We start from the raw sequence: 20,987 nt of genomic DNA, 5'->3' as shown, positions 1-20,987 counted from the left end.
TTCTTTGATTTACCCCAAGCTCTCTTCTTTCTATTGAAGCTTCAAAGCATCTGTTGGTATAGGCCGTTCGTGTTTTTGCCGTGTATCTGTAGTTGTGTTTTCTTCATTGCAGGTTAGCTGTGATCCTTCTTTGCTTTTAGCTTCTAATGTTGTTTCTAAACAAGTTTTGATCTTTTTGCTTCGCTTGTTCCCCCAGAGAAATGTTGGCACCTGATTTTCTGTTTGCGTTTCTTTCGTTGAGAGAGCTAGGGTTTTGGCTTGCAGCTTTTCTTCCTTTGTGTATTCTGTATCGTTGCCTCCAAAGGGTGCCTTTTGGGTTTTAATTGGTGGACTTTTGATCCGTGGGGTGCCCTTTTTGCTATTGCATTTGTTGGTTACTTGTTGCTTTTGCTTTCTTGATTCTATCCGAGTTACTTTAGTAGTGACCCTTCTTCCATTTTCTTTGTTGTAGGTGTAGTTTTCTTATGTCTTCGCATAAGAATATTGTCGAGATATCTACGAAGGTCCCCGTTGGTATGGCTGACTGGTTAGATTCCATAGTCTTGATGTGTGTTACTGTAGCCGACCCAGAGTACTGTGAGAAGCTTAGGAGGTTTCATAGGATCTGGAGTAGTAGGGATGATGATAAGATTTATGAACTGGTATCACCCTATCCTGAGGAGAGAGTTAGTTTCTCTCCCTTAGGTCGGGCAGAGCATCCTTTTTTCTATGCCTATGACTACTTCTTTACCCAGCTAGGTATTACCCTTCCTTTTATTGAATTTAAGAATGAGGTTTTGTGGAACTGTAATGTGGCCCCGTCGTAGCTTCACCCGAATTCTTGGGCCCTTATAAAGATCTTCTAGTTGTTGTGTCAGGAGCTAGGTATCCAACCTACTTTACACATTTTCCTTTTCTTATTTGTGCTAACCAAACTGGGGGTGGCCAAGAAGAAGGCTTCTTGGATCTCCTTTCAGGCTACCCAAGGGAGAAAAGTGTTTTCTATGTTTGATGACTCTTTTCGGGACTTTAAGAATTTTTATTTTAAAGTCAGAGCTATTGAGGATGTTCACGCCTTCTTTTTGGATGAAAATAATGAGCCGACTTTCCCCTTATGGTGCCAGAAGGATCCAGTAGTTCTTAAGTATCCCTGTGAGAGTTTAGATGAAGTAGAGAGTACTTTTGTGGGTGTTTTAGAGGAGCATTGGGGGGAGCCTCCTCACCTGGACACGAAGAGATTTCTAGGAGATCCCTCCCTCCTCTATTCCGAACTAGGTAGCATCCGACCTCTTTTTTCATAGAAAGTTTTCTTTTATTGTTTGTGATCTTGTCCTTTTCTGCTGTGTAACTATTTTCCTGGCTTCCTTTCAGAGATGGTATCGTCTTCAGACTTGATGAAAATGTTTCGCAAAGCAAAAAAGGCGGTGGCTGCCTAGAATTTGTCAAGGAAGACGTCGGGGGAGGGTTCTTCGCAACAACTGCCTCTGAAGAAGCCGGCATCTGATTCTCAGGGTCCAAAAAGATTATTCCGACCCCTCAAGTTCGAACAACTTCTTCTGGTTTGCCCCAGGCGACCTCTGGTGCTGCCTCCTCCCCTACTTCTGCTAGTCCTCCTCCCAAGAAACCAAGGACTATTGGTCCTTACAATATGGATGATAAGGAATTTGATGGTGTAGCTTTTACTCCAGAGCTGATTGCCCCTTATGGCAAGGTTTCTCTTGACGATGTGTCGATCCTTTACCATCTTGATTTTATATCAAGCAATAGTGTTCGGATGGCCAATCTCAGTGCGGCCTTATCCCCAGTTGTCAGGGAGTCTCCTATCCGTGCTACTAAGGCCTTTTTGGAGGATGTCAAGGCTGATTATGATAAGATGAAGGTTTTGAAGGACGAGTTTAAGGCCAAGGCTGTTAAATTGGAGCTTGATGTAGAGAGGGAGAAGGCTCGGGCTACCGCTGCGGAGGTGGCTGCTAATCTGGCCGAGGAGATGGCGAAAAAAGCCAAAGAGAGCTACACCCGGACTTATGGTGAGCTCTTGGAGACTAGGGAGAAGCTTCAGTCAGCTTATGATGATTATGCCAAACTTCAGGGTCATATGGTAAGTGGCGTGACTGTCCTGTATGAAAATCTGAAGGCCTAAGTCCGGGTTCTTGCTCCAGATGCCGATCTCTTATTATTTAGTATGGACAATATTATGGAGGATGGGAGAATCGTGCCTGCCCCTGAAGATGATGATGATGAGGCCCCTCCTCCAATGTCAACAGCCAATGCTTCTGCAGCCCCTGAGTTATCTGCAACTCCTTCCACCGAGGTGGTCCTTCTAGAGGCTGAGCCCGATGTAAAGATTCTGAACGGCCCGGACGGAGTTGTTGGAGCCACCCCGATCTCGATTATCCCTCCTTCTCCCAAGGATGCAGCTACTGGGGCGAACTTGGATCCTTTATAATTCTATTTTTCATATCTCTTTTAATATGTATTTGAGGTGGTCTGGTCTGTGGACATTTTGAACTTTGGTTTATGTAAGTTTTTGTGGATGATTTTTCTGACACTTGTTGCTTCTTAGCAACCATCGCCTTTAATAAAAACACTTCCAACTCTTGGGTTGCCATTGGGCAACCCTTGAGTTTTTAATGTTTTACTTCTTGTGTTTGCTGATTTGCCGTCTTAGCTTCTGGCGATGTTCTTTGTATTATTTAGGTTGCTCTTTCAACCCTTGCATGGTTCGTATATTTGGCCAAGTGGTTCTTAGGATGCGACCTTTTAGTGGTGCTTTGTGTTGACCTTATGATTTGCTATCCGGGCTTTCTAGTCAGGATCCAAATAACTTTTTAGGTAGTGTTCCCATGCGGAACCTTTTTCTTTTTAGTTTATTTGGACGACATCTTAGCGCTGCCTTTGAGGTCACGCTTCTGCTTTAAGTAGCGTCCCTTTTCAGGGCTTGTACCTTTTACCTGAGTACTTCGGGCCTAGGTTTTTTAACTTTTTTTGGCCTTTGTTTGGTGTTTGCCCCTTTTTAGTGATCCTTTCATTGGTCCGACTTCTCTGTCAGGCCTTCTCAAGTTATTTTTAGTAATCCCATTTTTAGTCCGACCTCATCAGGTCACTTTATACGGGTTACTTTTTATAACTTCTTGCATCAACTCGAGCTTTTATCGCTTCACCTTGCCGACCTCTCTTTAATCGGGTGATGAATTTTGCGTTTATGAGCGTACATTAATGCGTCTTGGTAGGAAACTTTTTAGGGAATCAACAAATTTTATTCAAGTAGTAAAGTAAAAATATAAATAAGACTGTGTACATGTGAGTGCTTACCCTTCTATCTCGGGCAGCCTTTAGATCTCGGCCTAGCACCTCAATAAAAAACCTTTTAGGAAAAAAGAGTGCGCCTTGGCCTAAGATCTTTTTCTAGCTATAGTACATTCTTAGGTTATAGGCGTGCCATGACCTTGGTAGCTCTCGCCCTTGGAGGTCAGCCACCCTATAGTAACCTTTTCCTAGTATAGAAACTTAAAGCCATTCGACGCTTTAGCACTTCCTCTCTAATCCGAACTTTTTCTTTGACTTCTGGAAGTAGGTCGAGCTCTTCTCTTTGTGATTGGGAGTTGGTATCTTCATTGTAGAGGATCACTCTAGGGTATCTTTCTTCCACCTTTACGGCGATCATTGCCTCCATCTTGTAAGCAAGTCGAAAAGTTGATTCTCTGGTGCTGGAGTGTTGCGTTGTCTGGTATGCCTAGAGGACTTGAGGGAGCTCTTCAGCCCAAGCTCCCTTTGTGTCCTATAGTCTCCATTTTAACCCGGCCAATATGACTTTGTTGGCGGCTTCTGCTTGTCCGTTGGCTTGTGGGTGTTCTACGGAGGTGAACTAGTGCTTGATTTTCAGATCAGCTACCAAGTTCCTGAAGCCCGTGTCGGTGAAATGAGTGCCATTGTCTGTGGTGATGGAGCATGGGACTCCAAACCTTATGACAATATTTCTGTATAAAAACTTCTGACTTCTTTGGGCGGTGGCAGCAGCTAATGGCTTTGCTTCAATCCATTTTGTGAAGTCGTCTATTCCAACAATGAGGAACTTGACTTGTCCTGATCCCTAGAGGAATGGTCTGAGGAGGTCGAGTCCCCACTTTTCGAATGGCTAGGGTGAAGTGACGCAGATGAGTTCTTCGGGTGGTGCTATATGGAAGTTGGCGTGCTTCTGGCATTGGGGGCATGTCTTGACAAACTCTGTTGCTTCCTTTTGTAAGGTCGGCCAGTAGAAACCAGCTCGGATTACCTTTTTGGAAAGAGCTCGTGCCCCAAGGTGGTTGCCGCACATGCCACCGCGAACTTCTTCCAAGACCTCCCTTATAGTGGAGGTCGAGACGCATTTGAGGAGGGGTGTTGAGATCCTTCTCCTATATAAGACGTCATCTACTATGGTGTAGTACTGTGCTTCCCTTTTGAGCCTTTTTGCTTCCTTTTTGTCTGTGGGAAGTGTTTCAGAGACTATGTTGTTGATAATGGGTGTTATCCACCCTAGGTCTTGGTCTTGGTCTGATATGTTTAGGACCTTCTTCTTGGTGCACGAACTTGTAAATCACACTTTTCACAATTTGTACCACTAACCAGCAAGTGCACTGGTCATCCAAGTAATACCTTACGTGAGTAAGGGTCGATCCCACAGAGATTGTTGGCTTAAAGCAAGCTATGGTTACCTTGTAACTCTTAGTCATGATATCAATTATAATTATCAGTTCACTTGCAAATGAACAAGAGAGCATGGATTAAATAATACTAATTACGTAGTAATGGAGAATATGTTGGAGTTTTGGAGATGCTTTATCTTCTGAATCTCTGCTTTTCTACTGTCATCTTCTTCACGCACGCAAGGTTCCTTCTATGGCAAGTTGTGTGTTGGTGGATCACCATTGTCAATGGCTACCATCCATCCTCTCAGTGAAAATGGTCTAGGTGCGCTGTCACCGCATGACTAATCATCTGTCGGTTCTCACTAATGCTGGAATAGGATCCTTTGATCCTTTTGTGTCTGTCACTACGCCCAACCCTTGTGAGTTTGAAGCTCGTCACAGTTATTCAATCCTTGAATCCTACTCAGAATACCACAGACAAGGTTTAGACTTTTCGGATTCTCAAGAATGCTGCCAATGGATTCTAGCTTATACCATGAAGATTCTGATTAAGGAATCCAAGAGATATTTATTCAATCTAAAGTAGAACAGAGGTGGTTATCAGGCACACGTTCATAGATTGAGAATGGTGATGAGTGTCACAGATCATCACCTTCATCATGGTTAAGTACGAATGAACATCTTAGAGAGAAACAAGCATGTTTGAATAAAAATAGAAATAATTGCATTAATTCATCGAGACGCTGCAGAGCTCCTCACCCCCAACAATGGAGTTTAGAGACTCATGCCGTCAGAGAATACAAAGTTCAGATCTAAAATGTCATGAGGTACAAATAAGTCTCTAAAAGTTGTTTAAATACTAGACTAGTAACCTAGGTTTACAGAAAATGAGTAAACTAAGATAGATAGTGCAGAAATCCACTTCTGGGGTCCACTTGGTGTGTGCTGGGGCTGAGACTTGAGCTTCTCATGTGCCTGAGCTGTTGCTGGAGTTAAACGTCAGGTTGTAACTTGTTTCTGGCATTTAACTCCAACTTGCAACATTTTTCTGGCGTTCAACGCCAGAATGCAACACGGAACTGGCGTTAAACGCCAGTTTACATCATTTATCTTCAAGCAAAGTATGGACTATTATATAATGCTGGAAAGTCCTAGATGTCTACTTTCCAACCCAATTGAGAGAGTGCCAATTGGACTCCTGTAGCTCCAAAAAATCTATTCCGAGTGCAGGGAGGTCAGAATCCAACAGCATCAGTAGTCTTTTTTCAGCCTGAATCAAAATTTTTCTCATCTCCTTCAATTTCAGCCAGAAAATAACTGAAATCACAGAAAAACACACAAACTCATAGTAAATTCCAGGAATATGAAATTTTCCTAAAAACTAATAAAATATACTAAAAACTAACTAAAATATACTAAAACTACATGAAATTACCCCCAAAAAGTGTATAAAATACCCGCTCATCACAACACCAAACTTAAACTGTTGCTTGTCCCCAAGCAACTAGATAAATAAAATAGAATAAAAAGAAATCAAGAAGCAATAATATCTCAGAGTTTCAAGTGAAGCTCATATTCTAATAATATCTCACTTTATCCTTTGAAATTCAGAATGATTGGCATCCATAGGAACTCAGAATTCAGATAGTATTATTGATTCTCCTAGTTTAGTATGTTGATTCTTGAACACAGCTATTTTATGAGTCTTGGCCGTGGCCTTAAGTACTTTGTTTTCCAGTATTACCACCGGATACATAAATGCCACAGATACATAACTGGGTGAACATTTTCAGATTGTGACTTAGCTTCGCTAAAGTCCCCAATTAGAGGTGTCCAGAGTTCTTAAGCACACTCTTTTGCTTTGGATCACAACTTTAACCTCTCAGTCTCAAGCTTTTCACTTGGACCTGCATGCCACAAGCACATGGTTAGGGACAGCTTGATTTAGCTGCTTAGGCCTGGATTTATTTCCTTGGGCCCTCCTATCCATTGATGCTCAAAGGCTTGGATCCTTTTTACCCTTGCCTTTTGGTTTAAAGTGCTATTGCCTTTGTCTACTGCTCCTTCTCTCTTTTTTTACTGCTTTTTTCTTGCTTCAAGAATCAATTTCATGATTTTTTAGATCATCAATAACATTTCTCTTGTTCATCATTCTTTCAAGAGCCAACAATTTTAACATTCATTAAATTCAATATAAAAAATATGTACTGTTCAGGCATTCATTCAGAAGATAAAAAGTATTCCCACCACATATAAATAATTAGAATTTTCCTTATTAAAAACTCGAAAAAAATATTGCCTCCTTATTCTAAAAATCTGCTATTTTATTTATGTTTGATGATGATGAGAAAAATAAATTATAGCTTAATTGGAGATAAAATCAAAATAGATATACTAATTACTACTACTCATATATAACTTCTAAGGTAAATTCCTAATAAGAACAATTATCACAGAGTTAAGGCTAAGATTAGGACTCAACAACCTTTATTTTGGGAGGTGGATGCTCCCTTAGTCTGTGGAGTGCGTGGTCCTTCAAGAGACAGCTTCTGACGCTTCAGTTCCCTCAGTTCATGCCTTTGCTCTTCTTGTTCCCCAAGCAGTTTGCAAAGCATGCTATTTTGATTTTTCTGTTCTTCCTTTAGTTGGTCCATAGCTTCTTGCAACTTTGTGACAGATGCTTCAAGATGCTCCCAGTATTCAATTTGAGGAATTTCCGGGAGGAACTCTTGTGCTTTCCTCTTGATGGAGTCGTCCTGCACTTGTTGTCCTTCCATTGACTTTTTGGTGATTGGTCACTCAACTGAGATATACTCAGTTACTCCCATCTTCACCCCAGCATCTTTGCATAGCATAGAGATTAAGCTTAGATAAGCCAATTTGGCATCTTTGGAGTTCTTGTTTGCAATTGTGTAAAGTTCACAAGTGATCAGCTGATGAACTTCCACTTCTTTTCCCAACATAATACAATGGATCATTACTGCTCTTTTGATGGTGACTTCAGAGCGGTTGCTAGTGGGCAGTATATAATGCCCAATGAAGTTCAGCCAGCCTCTGGCGACTAGTTTGAGATCTTCTCTCTTGAGTTGGTTTAGGACTCCTTTTGTGTTGGTTGTCCACTTGGTTCCAGGGAGGCATATGTCCTCTAGAATTTTGTCCAAGCTCTTATTTGTTTTCATCATTCTCCTATTAAAGGAATCTGGGTCATCTTACAGCTGAGGTAGCTTGAAGATCTCCCTGATTTTGTCAGGGTGGAGGTGAATAATCTTCCCTCTGACTAGTGTCCGATAGTCATAGAAGGCGGTTCCAGCTATTCTCTGCCTGTTTGTTTACCACAAATTAGAGTAGAATTCCTGAACCATGTTTCTTCCCACCTTTGTTTCAGGATTAGCTAGGATTTTCCAGCTCCTGTTTTGAATTTGCTCTTGGATCTCCGGATATTCGTCTTCTTTCAGATCGAATTTAACTTCCGGGATCAGTGACCTTAGACCCATTATTTTGTAGTAATGGTCTGAATGTTCTTTGGTTAAGAACTTCCCTTGATTCCAAAGTGCTTTTGAAATATTCTCTTTCTTGCCTCTTAGAGTGGTTTGTTTTCCCTTAGGAGCCATGATCTTAGTGGGTATTGGTTTAGTGATCACGGATAAACACACCAAAATTAGAGGTTTGCTTGTCCTCAAGCAAAAGAAAGGAAAGGAGAGGGATAGATGGAGAGCCAAGTTCGAATTGTGGAGGAGAGGAGGGAGCCGAACGTGGATTTAAAGGGAGCGGGTGGGTTTTTGAAAATTTTGAAGAAGATATGATAGAAGATATAATTTGTAAAAGATAAGTATGATAGGAAAAAGATGCAATTTAAAATTGAAAAGATATGAAAGATATTTGAAAAAGATAAATCTGAATTTTGAAAAGAAGATATGATGAGTTTAAAAAGATTTGAGAAGAATTTGAAAAGATTTGAAAAGAATTCAAAAAGATAATTGAGTTTTGAAAAAGATTTGAAAAGAAGTTGAAGAGGATTAAAAAAAAGATTTATGTTTAGAATTAAGATACATTTGATATCTTTGAAAAAGGATTTGAAAAATTAGGATTTTTAATATGTTTATGCAAGAAATTATGGATGGGAAACATGAAAATTTGAAAAAAAATCAAGTTGGGAACAAAAACTTCCTCCCTTCAAAAATCCTGGCGTTAAACGCCCAACTGCTGCACGTTTTGGGCATTTAACACCCAGCTGGTGCTTGGTCTGGGCATTTAATGCCCAGCTGTTGCTTCTAGCTGGCGTTAAACGCCAGAAACTCCTTTATCACTGGGCATTTTTCTGAACGCCCAGGATGCTGTAAATCTGGCGTTAAACGCCCAGAAGTTGCTTCTTTCTAGCGTTTAACGCCCAGATGGCTATCTCTACTAGCGTTAAACGCCCAATAGATGCTTCTTTTGGGCGTTTAATGCCCAAAACAGCTCTTACTGGATTTTTCGCACTAGTGAGCTTCTTTTTGCTGTTTTATCCTCTGAATCCTTCTGTAACTCTGTGAACTCATGCAATTGCTATTTTACCTTGAAGATAATTAATATGAACCTGTAAAATTCAATTAATTAACAAATCAGCTTTGTTAATGGCTAGGTTACCTCCCAGCAAGTGCTTCTTTATTGTCTTTAGCTAGACTATTACTGAGCTTTAATCAAGTCTCAGTTTTGAGCATTCTTGCTCAAAATTGCTTTTAAGATAATGTTTGACTCTTTGTCCGTTAACAATGAACTTTTTGTTAGAATCATTATCCTGAAGCTCTACGTATCCACATGGTGACACACCTGTAATCACATATGGTCCTCTCCACCGGGATTTCAATTTCCTGAGGAATAATCTGAGCCTAGAATTAAACAACAGAACTTTCTGCCTTGGCTCAAAGACTCTGGATGATAGCTTCTTATCATGCCATCTTTTTGCTTTCTCTTTGTAAATTTTTGCATTTTCGAAAGCATTGAGTCTAAATTCCTCTAGCTTATTTAACTGGAGCAATCATTTTTCTCCAGCTAACTTGGCATCAAGGTTTAGGAATCTAGTTTCCCAATAGGCCTTATGTTCCAGTTCCACTGGCAAGTGACAGGCTTTTCCATACACAAGCTGGTATGGAGAGGTCCCTATAGGAGTCTTGAATGCTGTTCTGTATGCCCACAGAGCATCATCTAAGCTTCTTGCCCAATCTCTTCTACGGTTAATCACAGTTCGTTCCAGGATTCTTTTAAGTTCTCTATTAGAGACTTCAACTTGCCCATTTGTCTGTGGATGATATAGAGTTGCCACCCTGTGGCTAACTCAATATCGAACCATAGCAGAGTAAAGCTGTTTATTGCAGAAATGAGCGCCCCCATCACTGATTAGTACTCTAGGGACACCAAATCTGCTAAAGATATGTTTCTGGAGGAATTTCAGCACTGTCTTAGTATCATTAGTGGGTGTTGCAATAGCTTCCACCCATTTGGATATATAATCCACTGCCACCATAATGTAAGTGTTTGAGTATGATGGTGGGAAAGGCCCTATGAAGTCAATACCCCATACATCAAAAAACTCAATATCCAAGATCCCTTATTGAGGCATGGCATAACTATGAGGCAGATTGCTAGATCTTTGGCAACTATCACAATTAAGTACAAACTCTCGGGAGTCTTTATAGAGAGTAGGCCAATAGAAGCCACATTGGAGGACTCTTGTGGCTGTTCGCTCACTTCCAAAATGTCCTCCATATTGTGATCCATAGCAATGCCAAAGGATCTTTTGTGCTTATTCTTTAGGCACACATCTACCGATTACTCTGTCTGCACATCTCTTGAAGAGATATGGTTCAACCCAAAGATAATACTTTGCATCCGTGATCAATTTCTTTGATTGCTGCCTACTATACTCTTTGGGTATGAATCTCACAGCCTTGTAGTTTGCAATGTCTGCAAACCATGGTATTTTTCTGGATGGCAAAGAGTTGCTCATCCGGAAAGTTTTCAGAGATCTCAGTAAGAGGGAGGGACGCTCCTTCTACTGGTTTTACTCGGGACAGGTGATCTGCTACCTGGTTCTCTGTCCCTTTTATGTCTCTTATTTCTATATCAAACTCTTACAGAAGCAACACCCATTTATGAGTCTGGGTTTTAAATCCTTCTTTGTGAGTAGATATTTAAGAACAGCATGGTTGGTGTACACAATCACTTTTGATCCTACTAAATAAGATATGAACTTATCAATGGCGTAAACCACTGCAAGTAACTCTTTTTCTGTTGTTGTGTAGTTCTTCTGTGCTTCATTTAAAACACGACTGGCATAATAAATGACGTGCAGAAGCTTGTCATGCCTTTGTCCCAACACTACACCAATGGCATGGTCACTGGCATCACAAATTAGTTCAAATGGTAATGCCCAGTCTGGTGCAGAGATGACTGGTGCTGTGACCAGCTTAGCTTTCAGAGTCTCAAATGCCTGCAGACACTCCTTATCAAAGATAAATGGCGTGTCAGCAGCTAGCAGATTACTCAGAGGTTTGGCAATTTTTGAAAAATCTTTTATAAACCTCCTATAGAATCCTACATGCCCTAGAAAGCTTATGATTGCCTTAACATTGGCAGGTGGTGGTAATTTTTCAATTACCTCTACCTTAGCTTGATCCACCTCTATTCCCTTGTTCAAAATTGTGCCCAAGGACAATTCCTTCAGTCACCATAAAGTGACATTTCTCCCAGTTTAAAACCATGTTAGTCTCTTGGAACCTCTTTAGAACAAGTGCTAGATGGTCAAGATAGGAGCTAAATGAGTCTCCAAATACTGAAAAGTCATCCATGAAGACTTCCAAAAATTTTTCCACCATATCAGAGAAAATAGAGAGCATGCACCTTCGAAAGGTTGCAGGTGCATTGCACAGACCAAATGGCATCCTTCTGTATGCAAATACTCCGGATGGACATGTGAATGTTGTTTTCTCTTGATCCTGGGGATCTACTACAATTTGATTATAACCTAAATATCCATCCAAGAAGTAGTAGTATTCATGACCTGCTAGTCTTTCTAGCATCTGGTTTATGAATGGTAAAGGAAAATGATCCTTTCTGGTAGCTGTATTGAGCCTTCTGTAATCAATACACATACGCCACCCTGTAACTGTTCTTGTAGGAACCAGTTTATTTTTTTCATTATAAACCACTGTCATGCCACCCTTCTTAGGGATGACTTGGACAGGACTCACCCAGGGACTATCAGAAATAGGATAAATAATCCCAGCCTCTAGTAATTTAGTGACCTCCTTCTGCGCCACCTCCTTCATGGCTGGATTTAGCCGTCTCTGTGGTTGAACCACTGGCTTAAAGTCATCCTCCAATAGGATCTTGTGCATGTATCTGGCTGGGCTAATGCCCTTAAGATCATTGATGGACCACCCAAGAGCAGTCTTGTGTGTCCTTAGCACTTGAATCAGTGCTTCCTCTTCCTGTGGCTCTAAGGTAGAGCTTATGATTACAGGAAAATTGTCACCTTCTCCCAGAAATGCATATTTCAAGGATATTGGTAATGGTTTGAGCTCGGTTTTAGGAGGTTTCTCCTCTTCCTGAGGGATTTTCAGAGGTTCTAGTATTCTCTCTTGTTCCTCCAGATCAGGTTGAGCATCTTTAAAGATATCCTCTAACTCTGATTCGAGACTCTCAGTTATATTGACCTTTTTCACCAGAGAGTCAATAATATCAATGCTCATGCAGTCGTTTGGGGTGTCTGGATGCTGCATAGCTTTGACAACATTCAACTTAAACTCATCCTCATTGACTCTCAGGGTTAATTCCCCTTTTTGGATGTTAATGAGGGTTCGTCCAGTTGCTAGGAAAGGTCTTCCTAGAATGAGAGTTTCACTCTTATGCTCCTCTATTTCCAGCACCACAAAGTCAGTGGGAAAGGAAAATGGCTCAACCTTGACAATCATGTCTTCAATCATGCCTGATGGGTATTTAATGGAGCGATCAGCAAGTTGGAGACATATCTGGGTTGGTTTGACTTTTTCAGTCAAACCAAGCTTTCTGATAGTAGATGCAGATATTAGGTTGATACTTGCCCCAAGATCACATAGAGCTTGCTTGGTACAAGTACCCTCTAATGTGCATGGTATCATAAAGCTTCTGGGATCTTTAAGCTTCTCTAGTAAGCTTTTCAGAATGACTGCACTGCATTCTTCAGTGAGGTAAACTTTTTCTGTTTCTCTCCAATCCTTCTTATGACTTAAGATCTCTTTCATGAACTTAGCATAAGAGGGTATTTGCTCAAGTGCCTCTGCAAACGGAATCTTTATTTCAAGAGTCCTGAGATAGTATGCAAAGCGGGCAAATTGCTTATCCTGTTCCGCTTGGCGGAGCTTTTGAGGATAAGGCATCTTGGCTTTGTATTCCTCAACCTTAGTTGCTGCAGGTTTATTTCCTACAGAGGTGGTTGGGAAAGCCTTTTTAGAAGGGTTGCTATCAGCACTTGTATGTGTTTGATCCCCCACTGGCGTTTGAATGCCAGGGTTGGAAGCTGGATTCGCATTGGATGCCAATTCCTTACCTGTTTCTGGCGTTTGAATGCTAAAATTGAGCTTCTTTTGGGTGTTTAACGCCACTTCCCTCCCTGTTTGTGGCATTTGAACACCAGAACTGAGCATGGGTTGTGTGTTTAACGCCAGCCCTTCACCCTTTTCTGGCGTTTGAATGCCAGAATTGTTCCTCTCTGGGCTCTTACTGTCCTCAAAGGGATTTTGGGTAGCAGTTTGTTTATTTCTTGGCTTCCTGCTGCCTTCAAGTGAGGTATTTAATGTCTTCCCACTTCTTAATTGAACTGCTTAGCACTCTTCTGTTATTTATTTTGATAGCTGCTGTTCTGTTTGCTTTAACTGTACTTCCATGTTCATATTAGCCATTCTTGTGTCTTGTAATATCTCCTTGAATTCGACTAGCTATTTTGTTAGAAAATCTATTTGCTTATTGAATTCAGTAACTTATTCTGCAAGACTGAGTTCAGCAGTTACTGTTTTAGCCTCTCCTTTCATAGAAGGTTCACTACTTAGGTACAGATGCTGATTCCTGGCAACTGTATCAATGAGCTCTTGAGCTTCTTCAATTGTCTTTCTCATGTGTATAGATCCACCAGCTGAGTGGTCCAAAGACATCTGAGCTTTCTCTGTAAGCCCATAATAGAAGATGTCTAACTACACCCACTCTGAAAACATTTCAGAGGGGCATTTTCTTAGCATCTCTCTGTATCTCTCCCAAGCATCATAAAGAGATTCATTATCTCCTTATTTAAAGCCTTGGATGTTCAGCCTTAGCTATGTCATCCGTTTTTGGGGGGAAATATTGATTCAGGAATTTTTCTGACAGCTGTTTTCATGTCCTTATGCTAGCCTTAGGTTGGTTATTTAACCACCTCTTAGCTTGGTCTTTTACAGCAAATGGAAACAGTAATAATCTGTAGACATCCTGATCTATTTCCTTATCATGTACTGTGTCAGCAATTTGTAAAAACTGTGCCATAAACTCTGTAGGTTCTTCCTGTGGAAGACCAGAATACTGGCAACTTTGCTGCACCATGATAATGAGCTGATGATTCAACTCAAAACTACTGACTTCGATGGAGGGTATACAGATACTACTCTCATAGGAAGCAGTAGTGGGGTTAGCATATGACCCCATAGTCCTTCTGGACTGTTCATTTCCACTTAGGTCCATGATGGAAAAAGGGAGATGACGTGGATTTATTTTATTTATTTTATTATAAAAAAGAAATTTTCGAAATAATAAAATAAAATAAAATAAAAACTAAAATAAAAAAATTTGAAAATGTTTTATGAAGATTTTCGAAAAAGTGAGGAGAGAGAAAGTGGTTAGGATATTTTTGAAAAAGATGTGATTTTTAAAAATCTTAAAAGGATAAATTTGAAAAATTTTGAAATTGAAATCTGAATTTTTATGAAAAAAATTCGAAATAATTGCATAAAAAAAGTTAGAAAAGATATTTTTTATTTTTGAATTTTATTATGAAAGAAAAACACACAAAAGACACAAGACTTAAAATTTTTAAATCCAATACTCCTTGTTTTCGAAAATTTTGGAGGGAAAACACCAAGGCACACCAAACTTAAAAATTTTAAGATCAAAACACAAAGAAGACTCAAGAACACCAAGAACAAAAGAAAGAACACCAAACTTAAAATTTTTAGAAAACCAAAATAAAATTTTTGAAAACTAAAGAAAAATTAACAAGAGAACACCAAACTTAAAGTTTGGCACAAGATTTAATCAAAGAAAAATTATTTTTGGAAAAGTTTTAAAATGAAGATACCCAATTGCTAAGAACACAAGCCCACGCTCTAGCCAATTGAGCTATAAATGTAACGTGTTTTAAAGAGGTATTTTTAATAAATAAAAATTTTTGAAAACTGATAGTTTGAAAAAGCACAAGAAAAACAAGAAAAGACACAAAACAAGACAAACTAAAGATCAAACAAGGAAAATAGACAAGAACAACTTGAAGGTAAAAGATGAATAAGGAACATGCAATTCAAAAATTGAAAGACAAAGAAAAGCATGCAATTGACACCAAATACAAAACATGACACTAAACTCAAATAAAACTAAAAATTAATAAAGAAAAGTAATATTTTTGAAAAATTTTTGAAAAGAGAATAAAAGTCTCTGACCCAAAAGACAAAATTTTCCTAATCTAAGCAACAAAATTCACCGTCAGTTGTTCAAACTCAAACAATCCCCGGCAACGGCGCCAAAAACTTGGTGCACAAAATTGTGAATCACACTTTTCACAATTTGTACCACTAACCAGCAAGTGCACTGGTCGTCAAAGTAATACCTTACGTGAGTAAGGGTCGATCCCACAGAGATTGTTGGCTTGAAGCAAGCTATGGTTACCTTATAACTCTTAGTTAGGATATCAATTATAGTTATCAGTTCACTTGTAAATGAACAAGAGAGCATCGATTAAATAATACTTATTATGCAGTAATGGAGAATATGTTGGAGTTTTGGAGATGCTTTGTCTTCTAAATCTCTGCTTTCCTACTGTCATCTTCTTCACGCACGTAAGGATCCTTCTATGGCAAGCTGTGTGTTGGTGGATCACCGTTGTCAATGGCTACTATCCGTCCTCTCAGTGAAAATGGTCCAGGTGCGCTGTCACCGCATGGCTAATCATCTGTCGGTTCTCACTAATGCTGGAATAGGATCCTTTGATCCTTTTGCGTCTGTCACTATGCCCAACCCTTGTGAGTTTGAAGCTCATCATAGTCATTCAATCCCTGAATCCTACTCGGAATACCACAAACAAGGTTTAGACTTTCCTGATTCTCAAGAATGCTGCCAATGAATTCTAGCTTATACCACGAAGATTCTGATTAAGGAATCCAAGAGATATTCATTCAATCAAAGGTAGAACGGAGGTGGTTGTCAGGCACGTATTCATAGATTGAGAATGGTGATGAGTGTCATGGATCATCACCTTAATCATGGTTAAGTACGAATGAACATCTTAGAGAGAAACAAGCGTGTTTGAATAGAAAACAGAAATAATTGCATTAATTCATCAAGACGCTGCAGAGCTCCTCACCCCCAACAATAGAGTTTAGAGACTCATGCCGTCAGAGAATACAAAGTTTAGATCTAAAATGTCATGAGGTATAAAATAAGTCTCTAAAAGTTGTTTAAATACTAGACTAGTAACCTAGGTTTACAAAAAATGAGTAAACTAAGATAGATAGTGTAGAAATCCACTTTTGGGGCCCACTTGGTGTGTGCTGGGGCTGAGACTTGAGCTTCTCACGTGCTTGGGCTATTTCTAGAGTTAAACGTCAGGTTGTAACCTGTTTCTGGTGTTTAACTCCAACATGCAATCTGTTTCTGGCGTTCAACGCCAGAATGCAACATGGAACTAGCGTTAAACGCCAGTGTACGTCATTTATCTTCGAGCAAAGTATGGACTATTATATATTTTTGGAAAGCCCTGGATGTCTAATTTCCAGCCCAATTGAGAGCATGCCAATTGGACTCCTGTAGCTCCAAAAAATATATTCCGAGTGCAGGGAGGTCAGAATCCAATAGCATCAGCAGTCCTTTTTCAGCCTGAATCAGATTTTTGCTCAACTCCCTCAATTTCAGCCAGAAAATACCTAAAATCACAAAAAAAACACACAAAATCATAGTAAAGTCCAGAAATATGAAATTTTCCTAAAAATTAATAAAAATATACTAAAAACTACATGAAATTACACTCAAAAAGCGTATAATATATCCGCTCATCACTGCTCCTCCAAAGTTGATGGATTCTGTAGTGTTTCCTGAATGAGGCTTCTATTATTTCTCCCTGGTTTAGTGCTAGCTAGTTTTGATAGTGCATCAGCTCCGGCATTTTGTTCCCGAGGTATATGTCGGACCTCATATCCCATGAATTTTCCTAGCTGCTCCCTGGTTTTGTCTAAGTATTTTTTCATGGTAGGATCCTTGGCTTGGTAACTCCCTTCTATCTGCGAGGTGACTACCTGTGAGTCGCTAAAAATGGTAAGCTTTTGAGCTCCGACTTTCCTAGCCAGCTTCAAGCCTGCCAGTAGGGCTTCGTACTCGGCTTGGTTATTTGAGGCAGAAAACTCGAATTTTAAGGAGTGCTCGAGTTGAGTTCCCTGATTTCTTTCTAGGATTACTCTGGTTTTATTTCTGGCTTTGTTTGATGAACTGTCAACGTAGAGGTTCCAACTAGTGGGGGGTGTCTGGGGTGTCGGTGTTTTCTGCAACGAAGTCGGCCAGGTATTGTGACTTGATGGCTATCCGAGCTTCATACTTAAGGTCAAATTCGGACAACTCAACTGCCCATTGTAGAATTCTTCCAGCCAAGTCTGTTTTCTGTAGAATACTTTTTATGGGTTGGTTGGTCCGCACTCGGGAAGTGAGTATAAGGGCATAGGCGAACTTCTCTATCCTTTGGTAGTTTAGTTCAGCCCCTTGTACAGCCTTATTGATAAAGTAGATGGGTTGTTGCCCTTTGTCGTCATCTCTGACTAGGGCTGAGGCTATTGCCCGACTTCCAACGGCGAGGTATAGGATCAGTTCTTCTCCTAGCCGGGGTCGGGTAAGGATGGATGGTTGCCCCAAGAATGTCTTGAAGTCTTGGAAGGCTTGTTCACATTCTGGGGTCCATTCAAACCTCTTTCCTTTTCTTAGTGTTGAATAGAAAGGGAGAGATCTCAAGGCTGACCCAGCTAGGAATCTAGACAGGGCCGCTAGTCTTCTATTTAGCTGTTGTACCTCTTTGACGCAGGTCGGGTTTTTCATGCTGAGTATGGCCTGGCATTTTTCTGGGTTTGCTTCAATCCCTCTCTGGGTGCGTATGAAGCCCAAGAATTTTCCAGCTTCTACCGTGAAAGTGCACTTTGCGGGGTTAAGTCTCATCCCATGCTTTCTTATGGTGTCGAACACTTTGGCGAGATTGAGTAATAAGGTTTCCACTCTTTGTGTCTTTACCAGCACGTCATCGACATAAACCTCAATCATCTTTCCAATGTGATTGGCGAAAACTTTATTCATCAACCTCTGGTATGTAGCCCGTGCGTTCTTGAGTCCGAAGGGCATGACTATGTAGCAGTAGTTCGCTCTTGGGGTTAGGAATGAGATTTTTTCTTGGTCGGGCTGATACATTAGGATTTGGTTTTACCCCGAGTAAATGTCCATGAAGGAAAGGTACTTGTATCCCGATGAGGCATCGACTAGTGTATTTATATTTGGGAGTGGGAATAGATCTTTTGGGCAGGCTTTGTTAAGGTCGGTGTAATCAGTGTACATCTGCCACTTTCCATTTGACTTTTTGACCAGTGCGACATTGGCCAGCCATAATGGGTAATTTACGTCCCTTATGAACCCTGCCTCTAACAAGGCATGTACCTACTCCTCTACGGCTTGTGATCTCTCCGGGCCGAGCTTCCTACATTTCTGTTGTATTGGCCGAGATCCAGGGTACACTACCAGTTTATGGCACATTAGTCTGGGATTAATGCTGGGCATGTCCGTGGCTTTCCATGCAAAGAGGTTGGAATTATCCTTTAGGAAATGTATTAGTAGCTCCTTTAGGTCTCCTTTTAAGTTTACGCCTATATTTGTTGTTTTATCTTCAATGCCTCCGACCTGGACTTCCTCTGTTTCCCCTCTTGGTTGCAGTCAGAGTTCTTTTCGAGCCCGGGCTCCACCGAGTTCAATGGTGTTAGACTCCTTTCCTTTGGGGTTGCCTTTTAGATCCATGCTTTCATTGTAACAGTGCCGCACGAGCTTTTGGTCTCCTTTGATGGTGACTATCCCTTCTGGAGTTGGGAACTTCATGCATAAGTGTGGAGTGGAGACTATTGCCTCGAGCTGATTTAGTGTTGTCCGACCTTTGAGGGCATTGTATGCGGAGCTTACATCAACTACAATGTAGTCGATGCTTAGTATCCTAGAATGGGTTCCCTTTCCAAAGGTTGTGTGTAGTGGGATGTAACCCAGGGGTTGGATTGGGGCGTCTCCGAGCCCGAATAGGCTGTTTGGGTATGCTCTTAACTCTTTTTCTTGTAGACCGATCTTGTTGAAGGCAGATTTGAACAGAATATCCACGGAGCTTCCTTGGTTGACCAATGTTCGGTGGAGATTGGCATTGGCGAGTTTGATGGTAATGACCATGGGGTCATCATGCCCAGGGATGATGCCCGCAGCATCTTCTTTGGTGAAGGTGATAGTGGGGAGGTCGGGTGACTTATCCCCTTCGCCCATGTGGTATACTTCTTTAAAATGTCTTTTGTGGGATGATTTGGAGATCCCTTCTCCTGCGAATCCTCCATTGATCATGTGGACATGTCTCTCAGGGGTGTGAGGGAGGCGTTCAGCTCGTCCACCCTCTTCACCCTTCTTCTCTTTTTTGGTTCATCTGCTCTATTGGCTAGGAACCGGTCTAGTCTTCCTTCTTGGCCCAGTTTTTCTATGACATTCTTTAGATCGTAGCACTCGTTGGTAGGGTGCCCGTATATTCGGTTGTATTCGCAATATTCTTTCCGACTTCCTCATTTCTTGTGTTTAATCCGGCGAGGGGGTGGAATCTTCTCAGTGTTACATATTTCTCAGTAGACATCGATGAGGGACACCCGAAGAGGGGTGTATGATAAACCACTATTTTATGGTTTATCTTGTGCTTAATTGAGTGGATTTTATCAACTCTTTACCCACTTATTCATACTATTTGCATGTTTTACAATTCCTTCCCAGAATTTGTTCTATGATTGAAAACATGCTTCTTTGGCTTTTATTTTCTTTTATTTAATCCTCTCTTATTATCATTAGATGCCTTGATATGTGTGTTAAGTGATTTTAGGGATTACAGGGCATGAATGGCTCAGAGGATGGAAAGGAAGCATGCAAAAGTGGAAGGAATACAAGAAGTTGAATAAATTGCTAAGCTGTCCAGCCTGACCTCTTAGCACTAAAACAACCATAACTTGGGCTACAGAGGTCCAAATGAGATGGTTTTAGTTGCGTTGGAAAGCTAACGTCCGAGGATTCGCAACGATATATAATTTGCCATAGCTGCTCTGACGCCAGGTGACGCGAACGCGTGGATGGCGTGGCTGCGTGACCTGGCAGGAACACAACCCACGCTAACGCGTGGACGACGCCTCCGCGTCACTCTTCCGTGACCTGTACGGACCAGAAAGTGCTGGAAGTGATTTCTGGGCTGTTTTTGACCCAGTTTTCAGCCCAGAAGACACAGATTAGAGGCTATAAAGTGGGGTAATGCATCCATTCATAGTCATGCTTTTCATAATTCACTTTCCATGATTTAGATTTAGTTGGAGAGAGGTTCTCTCCTCTCTCTTTAGGATTAGGATTTAGGACTTCTCTTAGTTTTAGGAGTGACTCTCGATCCCAGGTTCAATGTTCTTTTACTTTATATTTATTTCTTATTTTCAAATACTTTATTGCTTATATTAGTTATGTTGCCTATTTGGCTTATGCCACATTCATGATGATTTTCTTATTTAATGTTATTTGAGGTATTTCAGTTTAATATTGCCTTCTTTTATTTATGCCATTGATTATTCCCAATCTGAAGACATTTTCATTCCTGTAGAATTAATTTACTTTTCCCTTTTTGGTCTTGGTTAAGAAATCAGTAACTCAGAAGTTATCTTAGCTCAACATAATTGATAACTGTTATCTTTGCTAATTGAATTGAACTTCAATAATCCCAACCTTTTCTTAGGAAATAAATAGGATTCGAAGGTCAAATTAATTAGTCCCTTGACTTTCCTTTGCTTTAGCAAAGGTTAACTAAGTGGAATTAAGATTCAACTTTCATTATTA

The sequence above is a fragment of the Arachis duranensis genome, chromosome 1, assembly GCF_000817695.3.
Source record: "Arachis duranensis cultivar V14167 chromosome 1, aradu.V14167.gnm2.J7QH, whole genome shotgun sequence".
Classification (NCBI taxonomy): Eukaryota; Viridiplantae; Streptophyta; class Magnoliopsida; order Fabales; family Fabaceae; genus Arachis; species Arachis duranensis.
Note: the sequence above shows the minus strand (reverse complement) of the source record.